The following is a 27,051-nucleotide window of genomic DNA, read 5'->3' on the forward strand; positions in this document are numbered from 1 at the left end:
TGCGTTTCTCTGATTTTTACCATAAGATGGATTGTATTTTTAAATTTATACCCCAGGCTGTCAAATTTAAATTTAAATTTATTTTATTTCTAGTGTTCAATTTTTATACTGAGACTATAAGGAAATTTTTTGTGTTGACATTGCATCCAATGCCTACATGAAACTAACTTTTGTAGAGAAGTTACTATTTTCTATACTGACAACCCTATCTTCTGCTGGGATTATATTCCTTCATTTTAGTACTCTACATGATCAGATAAACTTCTCTAGTAACATACTATAGAAATGATCCCTGAAAGTATAGCCTTATGTTTCTTCATCTTAATATGTTTAGCTTCTACTAACTTTAATTCCTTTCCTGCAATGGGTAGACCTTCAAATAAAATACTGATTAGTATCATTGAGACCAAACACCCTTTCCTTATCTGAGTCTCAGAAGGAAAGCATGTTGTCTTTCATTGTAAACAACTATTGGTTTGGATGTTTTGTTTGGTTTTGGTTTGGTTTTGGTTTTTTTCCAGTACCTGGAATCAAACTCATGACCTTGCTCTTTCCAGGCAGGCGCTGTGCCACTGAGCTAAATCCCCAGCCCCTTGTTTTGCTTTTTCTTTCTGTATGTGACCCCTTTCAAAAAATTCCTTCTAGTATGAATATTTTTCTTATGAACAAGCACTGGATTTTTCAAATGCATTTTCTGCAAATTGATAGGAGTATACCAATTTTCTGCTTTCAACATATAATATTGTTCAGTACATTGATTGATTTTCAAATACTGAACCAATATTGAATAAAAATTAGTTGGCATAAGAAATTATTCTTTTCTATATGCTGCTGGATTTGATACGATAATTTTTAAGGATTCCTTTACTTCTATATTAAAGAGGTATACTGGCCTGTAATTTTATTTTCCTCTCTTTGAGTTGGTATCTGGATAATGTAGCCTAGTGAAATAAGTTGGAAAGTGTATTCTCTCTTTTATGTACAATGGAGATATGTAAAACTGCAGTTGTTTGTTATTTCTTCTTCAAACATGCTGTACCGTTCTCCACTGAAATCATCTAGGCTGAAAAATTTCTTATCTGGAAAGTTCTTAACTATGAGTTCAATTTATTCGCTATCTGCAGGAGTTTTCAGGCTATCTACTTGATCAGCTAAGTCAGCATTTTCACTTTGTGTTTCTAGAGAATTTGTTCCATTTCATTTAAGTTTGCAAATTTACTTGTGCAGAGATACTCATAACATTCCCTTATTATCATCTGACTATCCACAGGATATAACACTTATTTTGTTCTTGGTCTTGGCAAACTGTGTATTCTCTTTCTTTTTCTTTATCAGTCATGTTAAAAACCTGTCAGTCTTATTTAGCATTCCCATTATGATCTGGATCTTAAATTTTCCCCAAAATTGCATACGCTAAAGGGTTTGTACCCAGCCTTTGGTGCTACTGGAAAATGGGAGAGCCTTCAAACCACGGGGCCTAGCAGAAGGAAGGAAGGTCATTAAGGGAAAACCTTGGGAGATACTGGGGTTCCAGGACATTCTTCCCTCTTATTGCTTCCGGGTCACTGTGAGGTGAGCAGGTTTGCTCTACAACCCACTCATAAACATTACATTCTGCCTCACCATAGGGTCAAAATCAGGAGACTCAGCTGAGGCTGAAACCATCAACCAAAATACAGATTGCATCCTGTTTAAGTCAATTTCCTCAGAATTTTTTTCACAGTGACAGAAATCTGCCTAACATAATTTCAAAGATTAAGTTTTTGCTTTATTAATTTTTATTTAACATTTACTTCTTCAAAAATGTCATTGGGTTAAATATTACCTCCTTATTCTGCTTGTTTTTTGGTTTACTTCCTTTTTTTAAGCTTCTTTAGCTGGTACATCACCTTACTGTTTGAGGCATGTTTTCTAATGGTATATGTTTAGTGCTATAAATTTCCCTCTTAGAACTATTTTAGATATGTTCTACAAATTTTGATGTGATGGATTTTTATTTTTGGTCACCTTAATGTATTTTTTTTACTTTATTTGAGCCATTCAACCTGACCCATGGATTATTAAGAATTGTGCTGTTTAGTTTCCAAACATTTGACAATGTTCTCCCCCTTTAAATCAACAAATAAATGGATCCGGACCGTGTAAAGGATAGATTGGAAAGTTTTACCAGTAGAAAAATTTTAATAGATAATTTATAGAGAAAATTTGGAATGCCATGAAAGATTATAAGACAGTGCTGCTTGTGATCTCCTTGGATTCTGAAGAAAAATGGCCATGAAAAATGGAAGACAATTCACCCAAATTTGTGAATGGGAAAAATAACAGCCCGGTCTATGACAGGGGCCACTTAGTTGATCAGAAAACCTGGTTATGAAGAGAGTGAGCAGGCTTTCCGCTTCCTACTTCCTCTAGATTTCATGACAGTATAAATGATACTGCAAAATCTCATTTTGCTTTCGATTTTTAAATAGTAAAACAACGACACTAAAGAGAACCAAACTAATGAAAAATTATTCGCTCACAATTTTCCACTAAGAAAGTATTATATAATTTAAAATTCAAGCAAAGAAAGACCCATAAAGTAATCACTTGAAAACACAGATATATTGTTTTGTGTGCTGAGTTTTAAAAAATCCCAAAATGTTAAAAATTCCATAAAAGCATCCAATTTGAACACTCCAGAGATATCAATTTTGAAAGGACGTATTTTATTGCCACACTGCACAGTAGTTAGCTATAACAAAGATAGGTGTATTGGCAATGGAAATACATGTGACATAAATCAGGAGACAAAACAAATTATGCTGTTTCTGTGCCTGTATTTTGAGGAATGGGAAGAAATGAAGTGAAGGAGAATATATCCACTTCCAAAGACCCATAGCTCTGGAAAAGATGGCAAGCAGTAGTGAGTAGAATGGGCATAGAGCTTAATTATCAGCAGAGGAAATGGACAGAGCTTTTGTTTCACAGAGTGATCAGGGGAATCAGCAGTGCACCTGACACCTGTTAACTCACCTTGAGGTTTTGGTTAACCCCCTACCATTCTCATGGTGGCAATATCACTAACACTGAAGGAAAACGAAGTCATGACACACCTGCAAGTTTGTTCCACGTGAAAAACATTATGATATTGTGATTCCGATATTTATCACCCACCTACTTCCAAGAACATGGAAGAAGCTGGTGAGAAAGGGGAAAAACTAAAGCATGAAAGAGGGAAATATCTCAGAACACACGGAAGTAATCACCATTTGAGATGCTGGACATGCTACATATCCTGAATCAACCAATACACAATGTACAAATTCATTGAAACATCACAAAATTGTGTACATATGCTCTGTCAAAAGCAAAGACAAAGTAACCTGGGTTACTCTTTCCAGACCCTCACTTTACATTTCATCAGTGTAGCTTCAGCAAGTCATTAGAAGAAAGTGAAACTTTTCTTCCTCAACCCGGAAGACTGTTTAAAAAGTAAAAGTGACAGTGGGAGTTAAAATGCTTTTTAAATCATAAATAGAAATCGATAGTACATTATCACCAGTGATCAATATTTGAAAAACAGAACCGCTGAGGCCTCTTAACCCAAAGGCAGGAAAGACTAGCAACAGTGCAAAATAGCCATCAAGAACCTCAACTCACAGCTGAATGACTGATCCCAGCACTGCTGTAGCTGCTGGGTTGTAACAGATCTGGATTTTTCCACTTTTTCATTATGAGTATCTTTTATCACAATCAGATCTTTTACAGCAGAAGTTTGGGGGGTTTTGCCTTTTTTCCCTCAGCTGAAAAACTTCTGACAATGTTTTTTCTTTGTTTGTTTTTCTTTTTGGGAAAAAGGACAACGTTTTGTTATTTGTTTTGTTTTTCAACTCAGATTCTGCAACATACTCAAGAGAGCGAGAGAATAATGTACCAATGTTTCCTCCCTAACATCTTTAAAGAAGGTGGTAATTGGGCCTCGAGGTATCTTTTGAGAAGGGATCAGTTCTGAAGACAGTCAGATGTATCTACTTTTGCTCTTATTGTATTCTCAAACCCTTCACTCTTCTTCATTCCAGCAGCCGCTACCTTATGACAAGCTCTCATTACTGTCAGCTTCGATGGAGTAGTGCCGGCCCTGTATGATTGGTTTCCCAGACTCCGGTTTCTCACTGTGCCATGACAATCAATTTTGCACACAGCTTCTGTTTAGAAACACTAAGCATTCTTTGCCCTTCCTTACCTTTGTATCTTTGCAGAAAGACACTGCCGTTTCTGATACCAAAAGAGGCTCATGGATTATTACATATTTCCTACTCCACCAAAGGAATTTCCTAATTTGCATATCTTAAACTTGTGCTTTCATCAAACCTCACAATTCCTGGGGATTATATGTATGTAGCACGGAATTTCTTTTCTGAATTTATATTTCGGGAATCCTGCAGCTACCACTGGAAAATTTCCAATATATCAGGGCATTTATTTTCAATTTTATTTAAATAACGTCAAGGTAAGTAAGTGTGTTGGACAATAGTGGTCCTCATACCTTGTTGAGTATCAGAGTTACCTGGGAAATTTTGTAAAACTGCAGAGGACGAGGTCCTCTTCCTACCTGAGCTAAGACTTTTCATGACTGATTAGCTCTGGAGGTCAGGATTCTGGTAGGTGTGGACACTTGACAGGTACTCGTGGGATGTGAGATAATATGATTCATCTGCCAGATTCAAACAGATTCAGTTTTGAATAACCGACTCAAGTTCTACATGTTAGAATGACAAGGAGGATTAGTAATTCCTTAAATACCCATTGCTAGAATGTGAGAGAGTTGCTATTAAATATAATACTGCATTTACTTAAGATATACACTTTCACATTTTAATGTCTAATACTGGGTCATGTCTTAAAATCTACATCTTTAAATAATCTGTCAGTATCTTTCTTTTCACATTAAAACCTAACATAATAGTGCACCTTACAGTCAAATATTCTTGAATTTGGTGAGATAGCAGAGATATGAGATAAAATAATCCTACTCTAATTCAAAGTTTAAAAAGAAGCACTCATCACACAGTTCAATTGTTGTTGGAATAAGGTGGTAGGATGATAATAATAAATAATTAATTGGATTCATCCTAAGACACAAAAATAAGAATATATTGAGGAGAATTGGTACCATGGCGATGTAGCGTCTAGTAACTCTCCATAGTCAATTCATTGTTACAGCCATGAAAGGGAGGGTTTGGACCACATCCCAGAGCTCAGCTGTTTGGTTCTTGGATCAGAAGACCCAGGTTCACGATGAAAACTCTTCATAATCAGACAGTATAGAGTTGCTGGATCCTGTGTAACAAACTACCCACACTTAATGGCACAAAATGATGGCCATGTTTTACCACTGCTCTCTGCCATATCTCTGGGACTACTTGGTCTCAGGTAAACAGAGTTCATTTTGGGAACTACATGTGGTTGTAGACAGATTACATGAGCAGTGCCTGGACTGGAAGATGCAAAGCTGGGGGCTGGAACTGTTGGGCTCCTCTGGTGTCCCTATCTCTATGTGGTCTGTTCATGAGGTCTTTAAAGTAGCCTGGTTCCCAGTAGTCACACTTCCATATGCAAGCTCACAGCTGGAAATACTGATGTCTCCAGAACCAGAAAAGGACTTAGAGAAACTGCATAGTCTTGTGACCCACCCCAGGTAGTCTTGAGTCTGCCTAGTGATTTGACTATTGAAGATAGTAAATATGTTCTGTTTTTATATTTTTCAAAGATATAAACATTAAATGAGCTCATGCTCTGTGATCTCTTGACTCAGCCTTAAGAACTTTGAAGAGATACTAATGGCAAATAAATACATGAGAAAATGTTCAACGTCATTAGTCATTCAAGAAATGCAAATTAAAACAACACTGAGATTCCATCTCACCCCAGAAAGAATGGCTATCATCAAGAAATCAACCAATAAAAAATGCTGGAGAGGCTGTGGGGAGAAGGGAACCATTCTCCACTGGTGGTGGGAGTGTAGATTGGTGAAACCACTGTGGAAATCAGTGTGGAGATGCCTCACAAATCTAGGATTGGAAGTCTGTCTTGGTTACTTTTCTCTCGTTGCTGGGACAAAATACCTGATGCTCAAAATTAAGGAAGGAAAGGTTTATTTTGCTTACAGTTTGTAGAGTTTTCAGTCCATACTTGGCAGGTTAGAAGGCAGAGTGGCACATGGCAGAGGGCTACAGCTCATGGAGACAGAACACAACAAAACAACTGTGGAGGAATGGGGGAGGAATGGCCTCAAGCACCCTTTTCTTCTCCCTTACATATGCAAACTATCTACCCCAGGGCGGGTGCAGCTCTCACACTCCTAATCAATCAAACTCTAAAAGCCTGCCCCATGACCGCATGAGGCTTTGGGGGACACCCAGACACAAACCATAACAAAGTCCCATTTAACTTAGCTATTCCCCTTCTGGGTATTTTCTCAGAAGAATTAAAGACATCATACCACAGTGATATACGTGCACCCATGTTTATAGCAGCACAATTTGTTATAGCTAAATCTTGGAAACAACCCAGATGCCGATCCACTGAGGAATGGATAAAAAAGATGTGGTATTTGTATGTATACAATGGAGTACTACTCAGCTATTTAAAAAGATAAACTCGAGGTTTTTGTAGGTAAATGGACTAGAGACCATACTCGTAAGTAAAATAAATCGGACCCACATGTGTAAACATCATATTGTTTCCTTGGTGTAGGAACCTGAAAGATTAGGTAAAACTCAAAACATACAATAGATGATAGGAAAGAGAAAGAAATTGCTCAAAGGAAGGAACGACGGGGATGAGGGAAAGAAGAAAAATGAAAGGAATGCAAAATATACATATGCACAGCTACAATAACTGTATTGCTGATGTCTGATGGTGTACTGAAATGAACAGTTAATGCTTACAATTTTTTATGTTCTAATCGATTTTGCATGCTTGTGTCTGGTGGTCAGAGCAACTGATTTGAAGGTAACAATATGCAGTGGAATTACAATGGTGAACTTCTACCACCTTGTCTAGTGAAACTCTGTATTATCTCTAATGTTTCATCAAAGAATTATTTTCTTATTCCCTATAATGGTTTGAGCAATCTTCATTCTTACATCTGGTAATCTGAGCAATGTAGGAGGATAACGATATGTAATGTCACAACCACTGTTGATTTGTATTATTTTGTCTTGAGACCCTGTATCACTTTGTATGGTCCTGCTCTGATTTTTTTTGTGATACTGGTATGCTGCTACTGTTCTATTTTTGTGTTTGTCTGTTTCTCTTTTACTACTCTCTTTAAACTAAAAAAAAAACAACTTTGGATTCAAATGCTACAGTGTGAACTCACCAAAATTCTGTCTTCGCATATTTAAGAATAATGGTTGCACACACACAATAGTCCATTCTGTGATTTATTAAAGCCAGTCCATATTTTTAAAAGATAATTTACATATTTGTGAAAATCCCCCCACACAGGTACTTTTAAATATAAGTGATCATTCTCTAAATATTAATGCAAATCTTCCATTTTAATAATCTCTAGTGGGAGATCTGACTCATTGTTATTATTAAATATGTTATAAAAGTTACTCCAGTATTTTCAATTAGTAGAGAAAAGGTCATGAAAGTATGCAACTGATGAAAACAAAAATCTAAAGAATTTATACACACACAATATATGTATCTTTCCTCAATAAAAAATCTCTTAACAAAGTTGCTTAAAATACCATAAATTATGTTTTCTTATAAAATATTAACTGTTTACTGGCAAGTGTGGAAGATCACTGTCTGAGTGTATTATGAAAGGATTCATATCCCTTAACATTACCTTAGGCTAGTAGACAATTTTACTCTTATCTATGAACTGCACCGAGATACATGAAGCCTAATTGTTTGAATGTACAACATTGTAAATATGCTCTATGTTACTGTATTTTTTCAAAGAAATAAACATTAAATGATTTCTGGAATCACCTTTAAGAACTCAGGCACTACAAACTGAATTCACCAAAATAATTCTGTACATTTTCACACTATTTAAGAATCATCATGGCATGTGTATAACAGCACATGCTGTTTAGTGAAAAAAGTCTCCAAAATTAACAATTGATGGGTTATTATCAGTAAGAACTAGGTGCTAGGGGAAAATGCAGATTTAATAGGTGGTAACTGTGATAAACAGTGTATCTAATTTTAAAAGAAGAAATACCCTAAATCTGTCTGTCCATGTATCCATCAATTAATTTAGAAATTCTACACATCCTATCAGGCAGTCACTGCTGGTCTTTAAAAACATTTTTTCTGTGCAACAAAGTGATAAAATGTCTAATTTAAAATATTTTAATGTTATTGGTGTCAATGTTTCAAATTTTATTTCAACTGCCATTCTGAGTGCCAGGGACACATTATTTCAATGAATTCACAAACCCCTGAGACAGCTGACATTCTCTTTACTTCAGACCAGAATGCCCACACTGCACTATCCACTCAGTAATTCATAAATGCTCCAAGACTCATTCCAAATGTTCTGATAAAGAATAAATGAAAAATCAAGATCACCCTCTGAGTGAAATCTTTAACCACTCCTTCCTACCCATCACTTTAAAAATTTTTCTCATGGCAGTCCCTTACTGATTTTTAGCAATACCGTCAGCCACACAAGATTTCTCAAGGTCAGCTTTTATTTAATACCATATTAAAATCAAAGAGCTAATAAAATATCCCTTCCCCAGCCCACTATGTCATTACAGTTAAAGAATTATCCAACTTTGTAATGTGTATCCCTGTACTTAAGACATCAGTTCATGAAGCAGATGAAAATATTTTCTGAACATACCTGTTACACCAAGCACCAGGATAAAGCATTTAAAAGGACAAAGTGAGGAACCTCCCGTGCTGAAGGGTAAGGACAGAAGTAAGTGACGATGTAAAGACAGATCTTGCTAACAGCTCATGGTCAGAAAGAAAATGAAGAAGTCCCAGGGTTTGGAGAGATGGGACTAACAGGGATGGGTTTCGTGGGGTAGTGACATTTCAGCAAAGGGGACTTTACAACTTACCTAGAAACTGGCTGGCTGTCTCTACACCAATCATGTAACTGCTTTATATCCAAGTTTCCTGATCTGCAAAATTAAGGATTAGACTAGAATGGCACAGAATGAACCTTCGGGCTGTGAAGTTCTGTGGCTCTGTGATACTTCATTCACAAGAAAACTTTACAAAGAGCAGCCTGCTGCATTGGCCCATCAAATGCTCCTCTCTGATGCCAGTGGAGAAAACGTCAGCAGCCAATCACATCTTCTATCAGTATCACCTTCTCCCGCGCCCAGAGATGACTCTCTAGCTTTAACTTATCAAAGCTTTGTAGTAAATACTGCAATGTAAGAGACACAGTATTTCTGAAATCACTAAAGAACCTTTTGGGATTCCACAATGATTGACCTTGATTTCTTTACCCATGGAGTTATAATTTTGTCAACTATTCTCACCACTAGAAAAATACCTGTGAATCAATGTCAATGCAGAAAATCTTGAACCTTTTTTTACATAATAATACTGAGTAAATGTACCAGAATGTAGGGTTCACTTAGACAGAGGAAGTGATTCTGAACACATCCATTGCAGACCCTAGGCCCACAGCAACCCCTTAAGCCCAACTTGACATACTAAATCTAGTAAGAGGTAGGAAATCTGAAAACATGGCAATGGAGCAGAAACAAGAAAAACTAATTACTCATCAACAACCCATGTCTCATGAGCAGTTCCCAAGGCATGTTTTTTTTCCTCTGGAGAACAACTGCAATCATTTTACTTCCTCTTTCGAGACTCCTGGTCAGTCACACAGGTAGGTAATAATGTCATAAGAGGAAAGAACAGCCACATTTGCAGATGGACATTCTCCTGAAGTAGCCACTTAAACCTGCTAAACCTCCTTCTGGATAAATTCCAGATCATCCATCGGAACCAATACTTGCAAAGCTGAGTCTGTCCAGCTTCCCCGCTGGCCTACATCAGTACTTCGGGAGGGAAAATTCAATACATACAACCTCCCTGTTTCCTCAAACCTCAGCTCAACAAAATAGCATCAAGACCGACCATAGAGTTGAATGAAAATATCAAGTTCATCATTATTATGTTCAAGACAATTCCCCCCAAAGTAATTATCTTATCTTTAATGCAAGTTATACCTACAATGTTTTGGCTATCTTATCTTTAATGGAAGTTATACCTACAATGTTTTGGCTTTCATCTTGCACATACACATTAGAAATGCTAAAAAATTATATGGTCCTAAGAGAGTAACTCTTCGGTCTTATTTGGATCAATGAAATCTGAAAAGTGTACATATTTTCAGGAGTTATTGGCTAGGTTTTCTTTAATAAAAACAAGCTTTTAAAGAAAATATAGCATTATTTTGGGAGAACACAGAGTATCTTCAATATAGTTTGATCTATTTCCAAATTTGAAAATATCAGTAGACCCAAGTGGTTGAAACACTGTTGTCTTTAAGATGATTTAAATTCAAGAGAATTCAGTTTGAATCCCATCTTGCACCATGCTCAATCTGTCTTTGGGATTTTAATTGGCTCATCACTTAGTGAAGGCACTGGCTGTTATATTACAGTTCCTCCCAGCTCTAACTTCCCTGATTCCATATTTTCACATAAATGGAAAGGAGGGAAAGTACTTTATGTTCAGATGAAGGTCATATCTACCCAAATGTAACCTAGGGGATATTTGAGAAGAACATTCCTACAGAAATTTTTAGTACCTATTTATAAGAAGGCTATATAATAGGTCCCTAAATTTAAAAAAAAAACTTATAAAGCTACCTACCTTAAATGAATCATGAATTTCTCCATGTAAGGAATGGATACACTGAAATACATATACACAAACATTCCTTGCCAGGTTTTGAAGTCTAATAGTGCAAGTCCTAAAGCCAAATTAGGATGTGCATTTTTAGATTCCCATGAAAATGAAAACAATCTCCAGATACAATTATTTCACTCCTTCTGCAAATTGGGAAATCTGTTATAATGTAAAGTAGCGTAGCCTAGAACTTTTGCATCACTTTGCTTTTAATTGTAGAACTAATAGATTCATGGAGCACCTGTTGTTTGCTCTAAATTAATTCTTAGAGATGCTACATAGATCCTGTTGTCAGACTTTTGATGAATTACTGGTTTTAAAAAAAATCTCAGTAATGAGCTCCTTTTGCTAATGAATCACTATATTTACCCGGGAAGCTACTTTTTACTAATAAATGTCATGTATAGTAAGTCATGTCAGTATCTTTAATCAAGTTCTCTAGCACATCAAGAGGTGGGCTGCACGCAAAGGGAGGAAAAGGTTAGGGAAGTCCCCTGTTACTGACTTGAGTGGCCATGGAGCCATGTGAGCAGAGCTCAAGTGTGGCTCAAACTGGTGTCACCTAATGTGACATAGTTAGGAAAGTCACTCTCCAGGGACTCTGCAGCTATGTTGTGGCAGCGTCTTCAAAGTGAAAGGTAGCTTTTAGGATGTTGAATAGCCATGTCCACCACCTTTTACCACCACTATGAATGTGCTCAGCCACCAGCTATCTAAAGTAATACCCTTCACATGTATTTTTCTTTGTAACTGCTACATCAGTTATCCCGAGCAGAGTACTCAGCAGGTAACACATTTGTTATGTGAAGATATAGATCATATCCACTCTGTGGTGACTGTTATGAATTGAATGATGCTCACTCCCTGAAATTCATATTAGGATGTCCTAGTCTACAGGACCTCAGGATGCCATCCAGGGAAGCAGGTACCCAGCAGGTGTCCTTGAGGATGCGATCACAGTGGCTCAGAGGAGGCCTCTCATTCCGAGTAACTGGAATCATCACAGAAAAGGTCACCATGACAAGATGAAGGGAGAGACTGGGTTGATGCCACTGTGGCCAAGAATCACCAAACATGGCCAGTACCTGCACAAGGGAGCCCGGAACAGCCTCCCTCCCAGCCTTCCGAATGACACTCTGATCTGGGATTCACATCTGCAGACTGTGAGGTAATAAATTTCTGTGATTTAAACCACCTAGCTTGCAGTACTTTATTTGTGGTAGATTAATACACAGTGATCATGAAAACCTATGGTTTGATATTTATAAATACTACAAATGGAAAGTTTAAAATCAAATAAAATTAATAGGATAGTATAGCAAAAAAATGTTTTGGAGTTAGGTGGATCACTGCACTTAATGTTTAGATCCCTAATAAACTGTTGTTAGTTTCTATTAAAAGAAGCACGAATAAATCAAATAAATTAAACAAGGACATTGCCCTCTGAGGGAAAAAAAATTCTTTGATTTATGCAGTGACACACCCCCAGAGCCTGAAGTACAGGCTAGCACGTTATGGCCACAAATGATGGTAATTTGTTTAACGGATGTATGGTTAATACACAAAAGTATAATTCAAAATCCAGAAGCAATCTGGTAAACTTGCTTCATGAAACATTAAAAACTGAACACTGAAACCAGAAACAAGCCTAAAACACAATTGTTTCTTCACTCTTTCTACATGATGAACTTCGTAATCTCTTTTTATCAAGTATCTGCCAGTTACCAACAAAGAAATCCTAGTGGAAAAAATTAGAAATATGCCATATGTTGTCAGCTTTAGAAAAATACACATACAATGGCATTTTCACTGTTTCAAAGAATTATTTATCAACTTTCACCTAATGCTATGCAGATGGCAAAGTGGCTGGGTTTTTAAAGGGTGATTAGAAACGAACAATGTAGAAATAGATGCTGGGGTTTTTAAAATAAGAAGCACGATTTTGCCAAAATATATATAAGTAGTTTCCTTAATGAACTACTAGTAAATAGCATCATCAAATGGCATATACAAAATCTTTCAGTAACAATGTAATTATCTTAAAAACTGGCCACTGTGTAGAATCCATTTTTAAAAAGTTATTTAATGCTTATCTTTAACATTTTAATGCCAATAAGAATCCAATGTTATCATTACTGACAAATTTTATCTATTTCTGTACATCATTTTCTTCCCTCTTCAGGTAAAATTTTGTCCTCTATTCTAAGCTATTCACAAGTATCTGTGTTCTTTCCTACAAGAGTTGTGCCTTTACCAGTTGTAAAATTAATAAATAAGTAAATAAATTTAAAAAAAAACCACACACACACACACACACACACACACACACACATACACAAGAAAATCCCTGAAGCAAACACAGGGCAGAGTCCCTCCCCAGGGCACCCCTTCTGGTCTCTCCCACATGGCTTAACCAGGACACCCTGCTGGGACACCCTGGCACAGGGCCCTAACCCTAACATACATACCGCCATCCTCCTCCAACACCCCTGAGCAACCTTAGATATCCCCAAAACGCTCACCTTGAAATGTTCTATTTTAGAGCCAAGGGCATCCCCCACCCTGTTGCTTCTCCTCTACCTTCTTCTGCCATCCTACCCTCCCCTTATGCACCAGTTCCTCCTTCCCATCTTGAGTACTGAAAAGTGTCCATCGGGGGCTGGGGATTTAGCTCAGCGGCAAAAGCGCCTGCCTGGCAAGCGCAAGGTCGTGAGTTCGGTTCCCGGTACCGGAGAAAAACCAAAAAAAAAAAAAAAAAAAAAAAAAAAAAGAAAAGTGTCCATCTACTCCACCGGTGCCATGCTCACTTCTTCCACAGCCAGAGCTTCTGACGGAAGCTCTTCCATACACACATCCTCCACTTGCAATGGCTGAAGATGCAATGGGAGACACCTGTGACTCCGCAGTCAAAATATTTCATCTCCTTGGCCAGAATGACCCCAGTGAGATCTAAACAGAAACAAATGAAATCAATCCTCAAGAAGCTTCAGAAACCAGCAGAAAAAAGCAGACTGTTCCTAGCGGTTGCTCAACTTTAAGATTATAAAGTCAGAGCTCCTATCAGCATATTGATATTACTCGTAAAAAATCCACTAAAGATGTAGTTGATAAAGAATTAAAGAGAGAAATGGGCTGATCAGTAAAGCACTGAACCAACTGAAACCTTCAGAATGTTTATTTATGAGAAGTAATAAATTCCATTCTTCCCATAAACCTAGTCTTAGCTGATCTGCAAAGAAGTCTCAACAAATCAAAGAACACTACCCAGCAGTAGGTGCCATGCCCAGAACCCCAGAGCTGGAGGAGCTGAGGTTAAGGTCTAGACAGTGAGAGGTCCCTACCCTTAAATGGAATGATGAATATACTCTGTTCTCAAAACCATTAAGAAACTCCGGTCTGTATGCTTCAGACCTTGGGCTGGAGGTTAGAGGATGTGATGACCGTGCTGGTATAACTGAATGCTTCTCACAGCTGTTAGTAAAGTCTGCTATGGAAGAGGCAATTTTACGTCCTGAGCGGCATACTGAGAAGCTGAGAAAAGCGAATATAAGTGTATGACACAGACGCCTGCTCTGGTCGTGCTCTGCAACGCGGAATGGCCAAGTCAAAGATCATGAGTCTCTCAGGATTGAACGGTGGCATCCAGTTCAAGGGTCACATCTCTTTTCCTCCAGCTGTATGGATATAAAATATAAGCTTCAAAACATACCCAGCATCAGATAGGAAGGAACAGTGGGGACATAGCTGAGCTAAGATGCTAAGCAAGCGCTCACGTCTCTGCTCTGCGATCAAGGCGCAGGAACACCACTGTGGGAAGATGTTTCCCTTCACTCCACCAACACTTCCAGGAAATGAGAAATATGAGGTAAAAGGGTGGGCTCAGAGTGTGTGTCGAGTTACAAATGACAAACACATTTTGTTTTGTAAAGACAAATATATCCCCTAGAGATGAAATTCCAACATAACACGGTGGTAATAAAATAGCTACTAACAATCAACTTCTTGCCTCTACAGAGAGCATGGACTCATCTGCATTATTTATACCAAATAAACAGCTTTAAGTCTTTTATGAACTTGAATATTATTCCTACTTTACAATTTTAACAAGTGGTTAAATCAGCACAGCACATTGCACTGGAGAATGAGAAAGAAGACAAATGTTATTAATGCACAAAGTATATTTCTCTAAAAGTAATGGGGATTCTTTTCTTCATTTTTCAAACCATTACGATACTGAGAACTTATCAAGATAATAATACCCAGAGTGCTAATCCAAGATCACAGTACTGCACTCACACATCTGCATGCCGATGATGAAAATCAAACGTGCTTTTGAAGTATATATTGCTATCCAAGATGAATTTCCTTGTATTTAATACATAGCATTTGTTTAAAGTTAATAAATACCCAAAGCTTCCACACTGTGACAGGTAATTTCATGTGTCAACTTGGCTGGGAGATGATATCTAGTTGACTGGTCAAGCACAAGCCTGGGTTACTGTGAAGGTGTTTGTGAATATTTACATTCAGCTGATTTTAAGTAAAGCAGGTTACCTTCCAGAAAGTGGGGTCCTCATCCAATCAGCTGAAGGACTCAAGAGAAAGACAGAGGCTTCCCAAAGAAGAAGGAATTCTCCTTCAAGACTACAGTACAAATAACTTGCTTCAGTTCCCAACCCCCTGGCCTGGCTTACAGATTTGGACTTCAGACTCCTACCAGAACTTCCAGTCTCTCTCCTCGTCCTACAGATTTTGGACTTGCCATCCTCTATAACTATATAAGACAATTTCTTAAAATAATACTCGGTCTCTCTCCTTGAAAAGTATATACATAATTCCGTAGTCATGCATATTATGTGCGTGTGCATGTGTGTGTCTATCTGGAGTTGGTATCTTATTATCACAATGTTTAAACACCACCCAGAAGACTGACGTTTAGCTCTCCCTTATAGGAGAAGTGGAAAGAAATGGAGCCATCTGACTCCAGGTCTGTCTTCACCCCAGTTATTTCTTAGAGGGATTTCCTGACTTTGAGGCTTGGTGCTCATTGATTTCAACCACCCCGGACAGCCAAGAGCAGCTGGCTTTAGGCTGCATTGTTAACTCACATGGAGCCCGATGGGAGAGCCGACTCTTAGTCATTAAGCGAGGTCTAACCAGGACCTGCTCACAGCGGGGCTGAGTCAGCTTGCAGTACTGTTTATTGGTACTACTGGGCCTTGGTGCTGTTGCCAAGTCTCCACTTGGGCAACTTGCAATTCCATTTGCGATTTTGGTAAACACAATATGTTTCATAAGGTGCTGCTGGTGAAAGAAATCCTGAAAACTGAGACTTGATATTCAAAAACCTGGCTAAAACAAGCTATTTATTTTTTTAACCAACAGTAGACAGTTTGATTAAGACAAAGGGCAGCTGAATGTATTCCACGCTTTCAGGAAGGGCAAGTAAAAGATTTTGAGTGTAATTTCCAGGCAACCTGTCATGTGGATTTTTAAAAATTTTTCCATCTCAAGTCAGCCACAAACTTTCTTTCTTTCTTTCTCTGTCTCTTCCTGTTACTCCTGCATGCATTTAAAATTAGCTTATACCCATAACTATTCCCTCTCCCTAACCATATGCAATGGGATGCACTGCACCTACCTTTTGGGGATGTTTAATTAGCATCCACTTGTGAACTTCACCCTTTTCACTACCTACCATAACACCTGGCATAGACTAAAGGATGCCACAGACTGTCACCCAGAAAATTACCTCAAGTACTCACAATAAAGCCATTCACTATAACCAAAGATGATGTAAAAGCCCCCACAGGAGTTTTAAAAGTCCATTCTTAAAATTAGAAAAAAATCCTGTAATATTTTCTTAATTAATGAAGACAAAATGTGATCAGCACAATTCTAAACCATTTTCCTACCTGGACCCTTAGTGATGGTTTAATGGCAGTGAAGAACAAATAACAAGTGTTTACAGAAAGCAGAGGAAGACACTGCGAGAAGACATGTTAGTAAACACAGGGCACCTGTACATGCACAGCATGTTGAAAAGGAAGTTGTGACTTTGACAATATGACTGGCCATAAAATGCAGGCCCTCAGGATGACCCAAATATTACTGAGTTCACAAACATACACCTAGTAGAAAGCTACTATCTATTTAAATTTTAAAATCTCAACTTCCTACTTACTTGCTATGGAGAAGTTTCCCAGATCTTGGAAAAATATTGTACCAATTTGTGGTTTATACATCTGAAACGTAAGCAACAAACAAGGAAGAAAAGTAAAAAGAGACCAAATATGTGTGTGTGAATTATATGTTCAGGGAAGAATTCATTAATAATTCATTGTGAGAAGAAGGGGCAGTTGAAAAGGAACCAATCTGATAATGTGTTTGTCCTCAATCTCTGCACGGGACAGTTAACAGTCCCACATGACCTCTCTGAGAATCACTTTTTCTGTTTCTTTCTCCTTTGATATTTTATGTTTTCTATCTCTGCACTTGTCCCCCCAGCCTTTCCCTGTGGGAAACACTTTATTACATCTTTGTTCTCACCACTTCACCAAAACCACTTTAGTCAGGGTCTCCAAGAACCACTCCCTTGATGAATGTACACAACTCTTATGCCTTCCTCACTTTATGACAGTGTTAGTCACAACCAAGTTCTTGCTGGGTCTTCTGGGTTGTTCCAAGGTCAGTAAATGCGACTCGTTCCTCCTTCTTGACCAGCCACTCCTGCTCAGCCTTGTTAGTCCTCCTTCTCTCTGATACACAGCACACTTGCACCATGGCTCAGCGGTCCACAACACCTCCCCTATGTATGCTCACTTCCTTTGGTGGCTTCAAATATCATGCATATATTGCAGAGTCTAAAATCACTGTCCTAGCTAGACCCAGCGGCTATATCCACCTGCCCTCTACACAGGGATACAAGCGTGCCTGAGGAGATTTCCCAAATTAAAACCAGTTTTTGACATTCATCCACTCTCAGAAGTGCTTCCTCTGCATTTTTATCAATTGCACCAGCTCCACCCCTCATAGTTTCTCAGGCAAAAACCTTGGGCATCATTCTGCTTTCATCATTTTTGCTCCCATTCTACAGTCCAACCCATCAGCTGACTGCATTGGCTCTACCTTCCAGGACATAACCTGCACATGGTCACATCCGACCACTTCCACTGTCCCATCCTCATGGTCTGAGCGACCATCATCACTTAGACTGATGATGCCACAGTCTCTTAAGGGGTCGCCCTGTGCCCACCATACCCTCCCTAGGATCCATAATTCACAGAGTCCCAATTGCTCTATGACTATGTAAGATGACATGACTCACTTCAAATCTCCCATGAGCTGCAAGGTCCTAGAAAATCTGGCTGCCTCTTGGTTCTCTCAAGCACTCTCCCATGGGCTCCTTGTGGCCATAGCATTCTCCATGCTACTCCTGAAACACACTAGCACAGGACCACATGTGGCAATGGGCCTTCCATGCCCTTTGTACTTGATCAGTCTTCCACAGACAATCAGAGCTCACTCCCTTACCTCTTTTGCTTCTTTTATATAATTAATTTTTTATTAGCGCATGTTTTCTGTACAGGGTGTTTACATTCATCTAATGGAGCAGGTACATGTTCTTAACATAGCTTGATTATTTCTATTCCCCTTCCCCTTTTCCTTCCTCCCTATATCTTTTCTGTTATTATTATCATTGCTATCCTTAGGTCATGTTTTTGACATATGATGAAAACCATCATGGGTAGCTGGTATATGCACTTGAGCATCTTAAATCTTTTTACGTCTCCTTCCCTTCTCCCCTCATCCTCAGTCTCTTGGAACCTCCCTTCCCACTTGAGAAACATCCATCTCCATGTTTCCATTTATCAATCTTTGATGCTGCTCTTTACTTTATTTGTACTTTTGATTACTTACATGAGAGAAACCACATGGTAGTTAAGCTTGTGTGTCTGAACTACTTCACTTAAAATTATGTTTTCAAGGCTCATCCATTTTCCTATAAATGTCCCAAGTATATCTCTCTTTATAGCTGAGTAGTATGCAGACACCTCATTTTCCGTACCTGTTCATCTGTTGAAGGACATATAGGCTGCTTCAAGATTCAGCTATTATGAATTGTGCTGCTATACACATAGGTATGCATGGATGGCTGTGATATGAAATTTTTAACTCTTTCAGGAAGACATCTGGAAGAGAAACAGGTGGTTGAATGGAATTTATAGTTTTAGTCTTTTGAGAAATCTTCATACTGATTTCCATAGTGGTTGCACTAGTTTACATTCCCCTTCACTTCTTGCTGAAGTGTCACTTCTACCTGAACACTGAGTGTCAAATTCCAAGCACATTCCATTTGCCTGGATTCTGTTCTTTTTGACTTTGCTCCACTTTTATTTTGCTTTCTCTAGCACACATCACCCTCCATCGTAGAATTTACTCCTTGCTGTTTAGTGTTTATTGTCACTCTCTCACCATTGCATTGCAACATTCCAAAACAAACAAAACAAGTGTCATTAATTTTTATTCAATGGTATATCCCAGGCACTTAGAAAAGTCCCTGGCTCAAACAGAGGCTAAGCAAGTATTTAGTAGATGAAGACTCAACACTCTAGCTTAATACCTGTACCAAGTATTTATATAAATCTCTCCTAAAAGTTATAAAATGTATATGTTCCACCTTGCAAATACCTAATATACAGAAAAACCAAAGCTGAACAAGAAAGGGAAAATCTATTTTAGAACTTGAATCCTCTTCTTATACTGTGGCCTTGAAGAATTTTTTCAAACTCTCTGGAATCAGATCTTCATGAAATCAGGAAACTTTTTATTTTGTTTTATTGCTTCTGTTTTTGTTTTTCAAACTAAATATGATGATACATGTAAAACTTTGCATTCAAAATGACAAGGACCCTCTATTCCCTTCTGAACTGAGCTACTTGTGTAGTGCTGTCATTTTCCATAAAGCAAGTGATAAAAATATTCTCTAATTGTGATGCGCAGAGACCTAAATAAATCTGATTAAGACACAGTTCCTTAAAGAGTGATAGTTATTTGGGTTTTCCCACTCAAGCATAAAAAATCCTGTGATGCCCAGAGGACAATCTCAGACCAGGGATTAACTAGAGACGCCAAAAGAATTTGTGGAAAAGGCATCAACCTATAGGTTGAAATAAGGACAACAGCAGTTTACTTGACCCAAGGAGATACTGGAAGAGAGTGGTGAGGTGCGTGGGCCAAAGAGCCAATCTTGCAGAGTTCAGAAACTGACTCTTCTTCCTCTCTTGTGTATAACTTTGGACCAAAGAGCTAACCTCTACTCATCGAAAAACAGAAATAATTCATAAGATTATTATGAGGACTCAATGAGATGTCAAATACTTAGAAGATCGATGTTAGACAGCAACTCTTTTAGGCAACCAAGGATGGGAAAAAAACAAACCAAAGATTTAATGTACATATCCAACAGGTTTAAAGCCTTTCCTATTCCAACTAAAGGCCAATGGAAAGGAAGTCCATAAGGAGCTTCTTGTTTAGTAGGGAAGGAAACAAAATCTAAAGCCGAGGAGATGTAGGATATATTCATGACTCAAGGCCGTTTAACTCTCATTTTGAAATCATCCACAGAGTGAGTGCTCTATGACTCAACAACCTTAGGGCTGACCAGCCAGCGACTCCAGGTCACCCTACACTCAGGTTAACAGGGGTCCTAGCTGGGCACTACCCACATTACCCAGTAACTTGCTGGACACACTTAAGCAGTATCACTCCCAACCTACACAATCAGAAACTCTGGTCCTATGGCATAGCACTTGAGTTTTAACAAGTCCTCCAGAACAAAAAGACTAGGCTAAAGTCTGAGAACTCATCCTAAGCCATCAACTCCTGAGAGAGAATAAAAGAAATTGATGGAGAACTGAACTTCATTTTCACTGCTTTAAGTTACTTGTTTATAACATGAAAGAAAATATCTTTAGAAAAACACTTGGTGAATACAATATTCATTAAGATACTATATTCATTGGGCAGGAGACATAATCTTCAACTCACAAATATACACCCAGCAAAACACAAGCCACCTTAACAAAAACTTGGAACTAGGTCTCCGAGAGTTTATGATGGAATGAGGTTTCACACCCAGAAAGAACTAGCAAAAACACAAAGCTGAATTTAGCGCCTGCTGCAACAACTAAGAAATCCATCAAAGTTTTGAGACTGAACATATAATAGAGTCAGACGAGCAGCTTGATTTGTGCAGGGAGAGGAAAGAAGGTGAGAAGGAATACTGTGGGAGTAGAAGCTGGACATGTCCGGCCTGTATTCCTCCTCAGCATGAGATGGTTCACGACTTTAGGAAAAGGCTGTGCTTTTCTATGACCAAAACCCTTTGGTCCGGATGACAGGTTTGTAGCAAATCTGACCTCAGCAAAGAGACCAGGGGTAGGGAGAACAGGCAACTATCCTGAAGGGAGAGCTGAGTGAGACGAAATGAAGTAGAAATGTGAGAAACATGGTTAGAATAGATTATACATGGGAAAGAGATCGGAGTCAAATGTGACCAAGGGTTTAAAATAGAAAACAACAACAAAAATATATCTGCTTTCAATATGTGCTATGACATACAATCTATTTACTCATAACATGGTTACATCTGAAAGATCTGTAATACTTTAAAATGTATACTTGGATTGGAATATAGTTGAGCTTTATGTGATGAGTTACTGGCATAAGAGATAATATCAAAACTGCAGCAGTTTAGAATGTCAAACCATAGGGGAAACAAGATTATGGAAATTCTCTTCATATTAAGTAAGGCTTTTATCCCCAAGTTGATTAAGGTCCTCCCAAAGACAAATTATACTGTTGAAATGTGTGTATAAAGATATCAATACCCATTTAGTCGATTTGAGGACACGCATTATTAAAATCTCACATCTGTCATGTTAGATAGCTATGTATAAAACTCATTCTTAGTACATGAACTTGTATCAGAGTTAGTTTCCTAAATTCTGAAACATACTAAATATTAAAAACAATGTTTTCCACAATTCAGTGGTGTATATTCTCACATACTCAGTTTTAAACTTGTGTAAAAGGCAGAAACGGGCCAACTTACAGAGGAAAATTTTAAAGAGCAATTGAGAGGACAAAAGCGAGTCAATCATATCAAAATACAAAGTTAAGAGGTTCTAAAAATTATTCAGAAGAGATATGCATATATACCAATTCCCCATGATGAAGGTAGTTATTATGCATTGCAAACATAATACTGAAGAGAAAAAAAAGACAATGGCTATGGGAGTCTGTGGCAGACATAAAAGGTCTGAAGCAGGAATGAAGTTGATTTGTGTAAGAAATAGGAAATCAACAATGCAGCTAGGACAGAGCAGTCAACGGGGTTGTGTCCTTTCCGGTGACAGCCAAGATACTCTTCCAAGTACATACAAGTGCTGGGGGTGGGGGTGTGAACAAGGATAATATGATCTGAGGACCCTTTGCCAATGATTCTATATTTGCGATCTAATGAGACATGCAAATCTGGTCATCTGGACCCAAAATAATGTAGAACTCTTGACTCATAATCATCTATGATCTTTAGGGTCAATAAGCAGAGGAGCTAATACACAGTAAGTATGGGTTAACCTACTTAGTGTCATATTTAATAAATCTGAGCTGTGTTGTAAATATGCATATTTGATCAGGGACTACATATGCTATTAAGGAAAAAGGTCATGTCTATATGAGACAAATTATGCCAATTTGTCCTCTGATGTGCTCTAAGATAATGTTCATGCAGACAGAAAAAGCAAGAATATACAGCATAAATCTTAATATGTTATAATTCAGCACTATCCTTCCAAGCAGGATTCACAAAAGGCTGACAGGTTTTGCTCATGGTAAGCCCCATCCTGCAGAAACAGAACTTTCAGATAGGAAATATGGAAGTCATAGGCTCCTTAGAATAGCTGCTTAGAAGCTTGTAGAAATTCTGGGGCTCTGGATGGCATATATGGGGTTGTCAGAATTATTCCCTCAACGTTCTTGGGACAGAATGAAATTACAGACAGTGTATGAACCCAGCTATGCACCATTTTTAAAGTAACTTCTTCCTAGGATCATTCACATTTGCTTTCACTCTTATCTCCCTTCAGTTTTCATTTGATCCTAGAAGCCTTCTTAAATTGTCCACAGCCCCAGACCCTATGTAATTAACAAGGGAGCATGGTTGGTTTTATTTCGTATCTCCTTAAAGATGGTGGTCAGTGTAAATATACACAGAAAAGCCATTGTTTTAAAGATAACGTTCCAGTTAGAAGGGAAGAGGTGAGGAGATGGAGCGCTGGGTGACAAGGAGAATTTCATCGTGAAATGAAGGAACCCAAAACTGCTGTCTACAAGTGTCAGGTTATAATGCTAACAGTATTGTCCCATTCCTTCCAGTGCTATCCGCTAGCAGTGCTCCGTGAACACCGCACACAGTTTACTGATCTAAAATCTTACAGTGAACATACGGCCTTAGCTCTAAACCACTGTATAATCTGTGCCCATCCACACCTCTCCTTACCAACTCAACCACACAATGAAAGACACCTAGTGGAAGCAACAATACAACTAGCTAGCATTTCAGCAAGCACTGACATGCCGTTCTCCGGTTTAATGCTTTCTAGGCATAACCTGGTCAATTTGAAAAACTCAGTGACGTAAGTGCTATGGGGGCCAAGTCACGGGTCTAACTAGTGCAGTCCTGAGGATTCTAGACCCAAACTCTGAATCGCTGCAAAGGCATCTCCTTCAAGTTTGTCAGCCAGAACACACTGCAAGCCCATTGTTGCATAGAGTCCTCTCTTCCCTTCAACACCAACATCTCCTTTCTATGAAGGACTGGAGCAGTTCCTTTGGGGTCAATAGCCCAGTATCTGTTATACTTAACATAAGGTGCCTTATAATGTCATTGGCACTCTCTCTACACGAGCTGACTTCTGTATGCAGGCTTTCCTACAGTAACAGGTCAGCAAACAACAAAAATATGATAAACAACAATAGCAGGAATTAAAATATTGATCAATCATCAGGACCAATAATCACAAAATTATTATAAAATAACAAGAATAAGAATTATTAGGATAAATAAGGATAAGTCCCCAGTTCTTAGAAGAAAATGAGATTTTACATGCACTGACCCTCCTGCCCAGGATAGCCACCCAGATGTGGGGGCCTCTGTCACTCCCCACTCTGTTTCTCATGAGTCTCCTTTCAGCTCAGTGAAGGTCCCAGGACTTTTCTATATGCTTTCCAAAAATGTGTTCCTGTTCTTAGCCTTGGTGACTAATATTCATCCATTTGACCCACTTTTCTTTTGTTTGTTTGTTTTGTTTTTTGTTTTTTCCAGTACCAGGAATCAAACTCATGACCTCGTGCTTGCCAGGCAGGCGCTGTGCCGCTGAGCTAAATCCCCAGGCCCCCATTTGACCCACTTATATGCCTGTTATATACACACACTCACACATTACCCTTTGTCACAAGTGCTCTCCCAGCTTCTTGCTTTCTTCTCACTTGGATTCTTTCTCGGTAGCAGCATTCATTCATTACAGTGCTGAAATCTGAATCTCCATAAAACTTGAGCATAAGGGCAGGTATCGCACCTACTTCCATTCAGCACTCTGCTCCTAACACCCACCTTAACTACACTATAAGCACAGTGCAGATCCTACCAGAAACAGAGTAGCCAATTTTCCCCTAACCTTCATTCATCATTTATTTAAAAAATCCTCACAATGCAAAAAAAGATACATAGTGTGAACTATTATTATATATTTATACAATTGTTAATCATAGTTTGGTTTATCCTATGAATCAAATCAATCAGATTAAATCTCTAAGATATTTAAGATCTGACTGGATTTTACTGAAATTAAAATGTGAAAACTATGTTGGACAGTAGATGTGATGTGTAAATTCATTCAAAATCTGGACTGTGCTTTGTTAAGTTGTGAGTTCATAATCTGTTAGCAAATGCCAGAGGAAGAGTAATTTTATCAGTATTTCAGCAATCCCACTTCAATTTCCCCTGAAAATAAAAACTGCACAAGTACTGAGATAAAAAATTGCTACTTGCCACTTCTTGCAACCAAATCTTGTTCTAAGACTTACTTCTTGAGCAATTTCCTTATTCGATATACTTGCTTACTCACGCAGAAATTAACTAGGAAGTGATTTTGTTAAGTATTATAAATACTGTAACGTTTCTGAATCCTTAGAGAGTATGAATGTATGCATAGTGTTTATGATAATATACATCATATTTTCAAATACAGATGTTTTATAATCAACATTTACTGGCCATAGCAATAATTTTAATCTCATTTTCAATTATTCTATTGAGAAGTACTGCACATTTTAAGAAAAATAACCCTTCTAATACTACTACTTTTTTGCCAATTTGCAAGTCTTTCAACCACTGAACAATTGCATAATCACATTGCTAGACAACTCCCTTCTTAGTAAATTTTAGAGCTCAGTTGTCAATGCTCTTATTTTATAATACAATATTTTGGAACATTTCAAAATATACATGGTATGTATTTTTAACAAAGATTTGTAACAACTTCTGTGCTTTTAATTTCATCTGTAAATTTTACTTTTCCCCATCTTAATTGGAATTCTTGTAATTACAGTTCAAATTGCACAATGTATACAAGAAGCACTCCAATTACAAAATAGAAAGAAAGTAAACAAACATACACATGCCTTTACTGCTTCTGACAAGTACATCCTATGGAAACAAAAGGCTGTTTGTTTGTTTTTAACAAGTGCTATAATTTACCTTACAACACATGTATAAAGAAGCTAATCCAGGTAATTTAGACACCAATTAGAACCTTTAATTTACTTTTATTCAAAGAGTGACCTAAACTACTATGATGAAGCTTTTAAATATAATAGTTCTGAAAGAAGTTTGGCAAATCTCCCAAACTCCAAGATCTGTTGCAAAATGTTCCAACTCCATGAATGAAACCAGTACAGAGCATCACAGAGCATTTATCTGAATTGTCATTAACATGTTAGCACTTCAGCAGAATTTTTCTCTCAATAAAACAAAATTTTGTTTTGAAAGTGGAAATACAGACATTTTTAGAAACCTCTTTCTAACCAAATCACATTCTAAATCACGTTTATAGTTAATAGTGTTCTAAGAGGTATTAGACACACTTACTGTAGAAAATGACCTGAGCAGAAACAGCTCCCACTGCATTCCAACAAATACAATCCACTTTTGTATGTGATATGATCATCTTCTGCTTCAGTGTCACCAGGCCCTCTTCACTTAACTCCAGACTTGTCTAACTCATCCTTCACTTCCACATCAGAGAAACCTCTGAGAGCAACACAGTATCTCACAATATAATCTCAGCACTGTGACACAGTGACATGGAGGTGATCCACGGAACCACTGTCCTTCCAACCTTCGTGCACTCACCCTCTCAATGGATGGCAACTACATCCTCCCACTGGCTGTACCAAAACCTCAGAGCTACCCTTTATCTTTCCACTTAATTCATCCTACACAATTGAGGAGCAAGTCACTTGACCTTCAGAACATATCCAGAATCCGATCAGTACTACATACAAATGGACATCTTCTCTTGTTAGGATCCCTGCCAGTCTCCTCACTGAGCTCCCTGACCCATTCCCACCCCAACACTACTGAGCCGGGCAATCGGAAGAGTGAACTAAAGCACACATGTGCAGAGTGGAAGTCATGGGATTTCAAAATGGCCTTAGAAGTCCATGTGGTGTGACCTCCCAGTGTAACTGACATCGTGACAACATTTCCTAGTATTTGCGCAGCCTTCCATGCTCCAGCTAGAGTTGGCCTTCTCAGGGCTCTGTGAGAATATTCAGCATTTTCACCCCACTTTCTGGAAAATCTCCCAAATGACATCCTCTCAGTGTAGCTTCTGGCCTACCCTACTTAGAACTTCAAACAAAAGCCCCTATATTTCTGCACCCAAGCTCTATAAACTTGCTCTGTGCCTTACCATCACATTTACCATCTCCTAAAGTGCTCAATACTCAACAGAGGTGAACTGAAATAAGATGAAAAATGGAAGTCAAGACTCCGTTCAACTGATTTAACCATATTTGCATATTTGTATCATA

This window comes from Chinchilla lanigera, unplaced genomic scaffold, assembly GCF_000276665.1.
Source record: "Chinchilla lanigera isolate Chin_1 unplaced genomic scaffold, ChiLan1.0 scaffold00025, whole genome shotgun sequence".
NCBI lineage: Eukaryota > Metazoa > Chordata > Mammalia > Rodentia > Chinchillidae > Chinchilla > Chinchilla lanigera.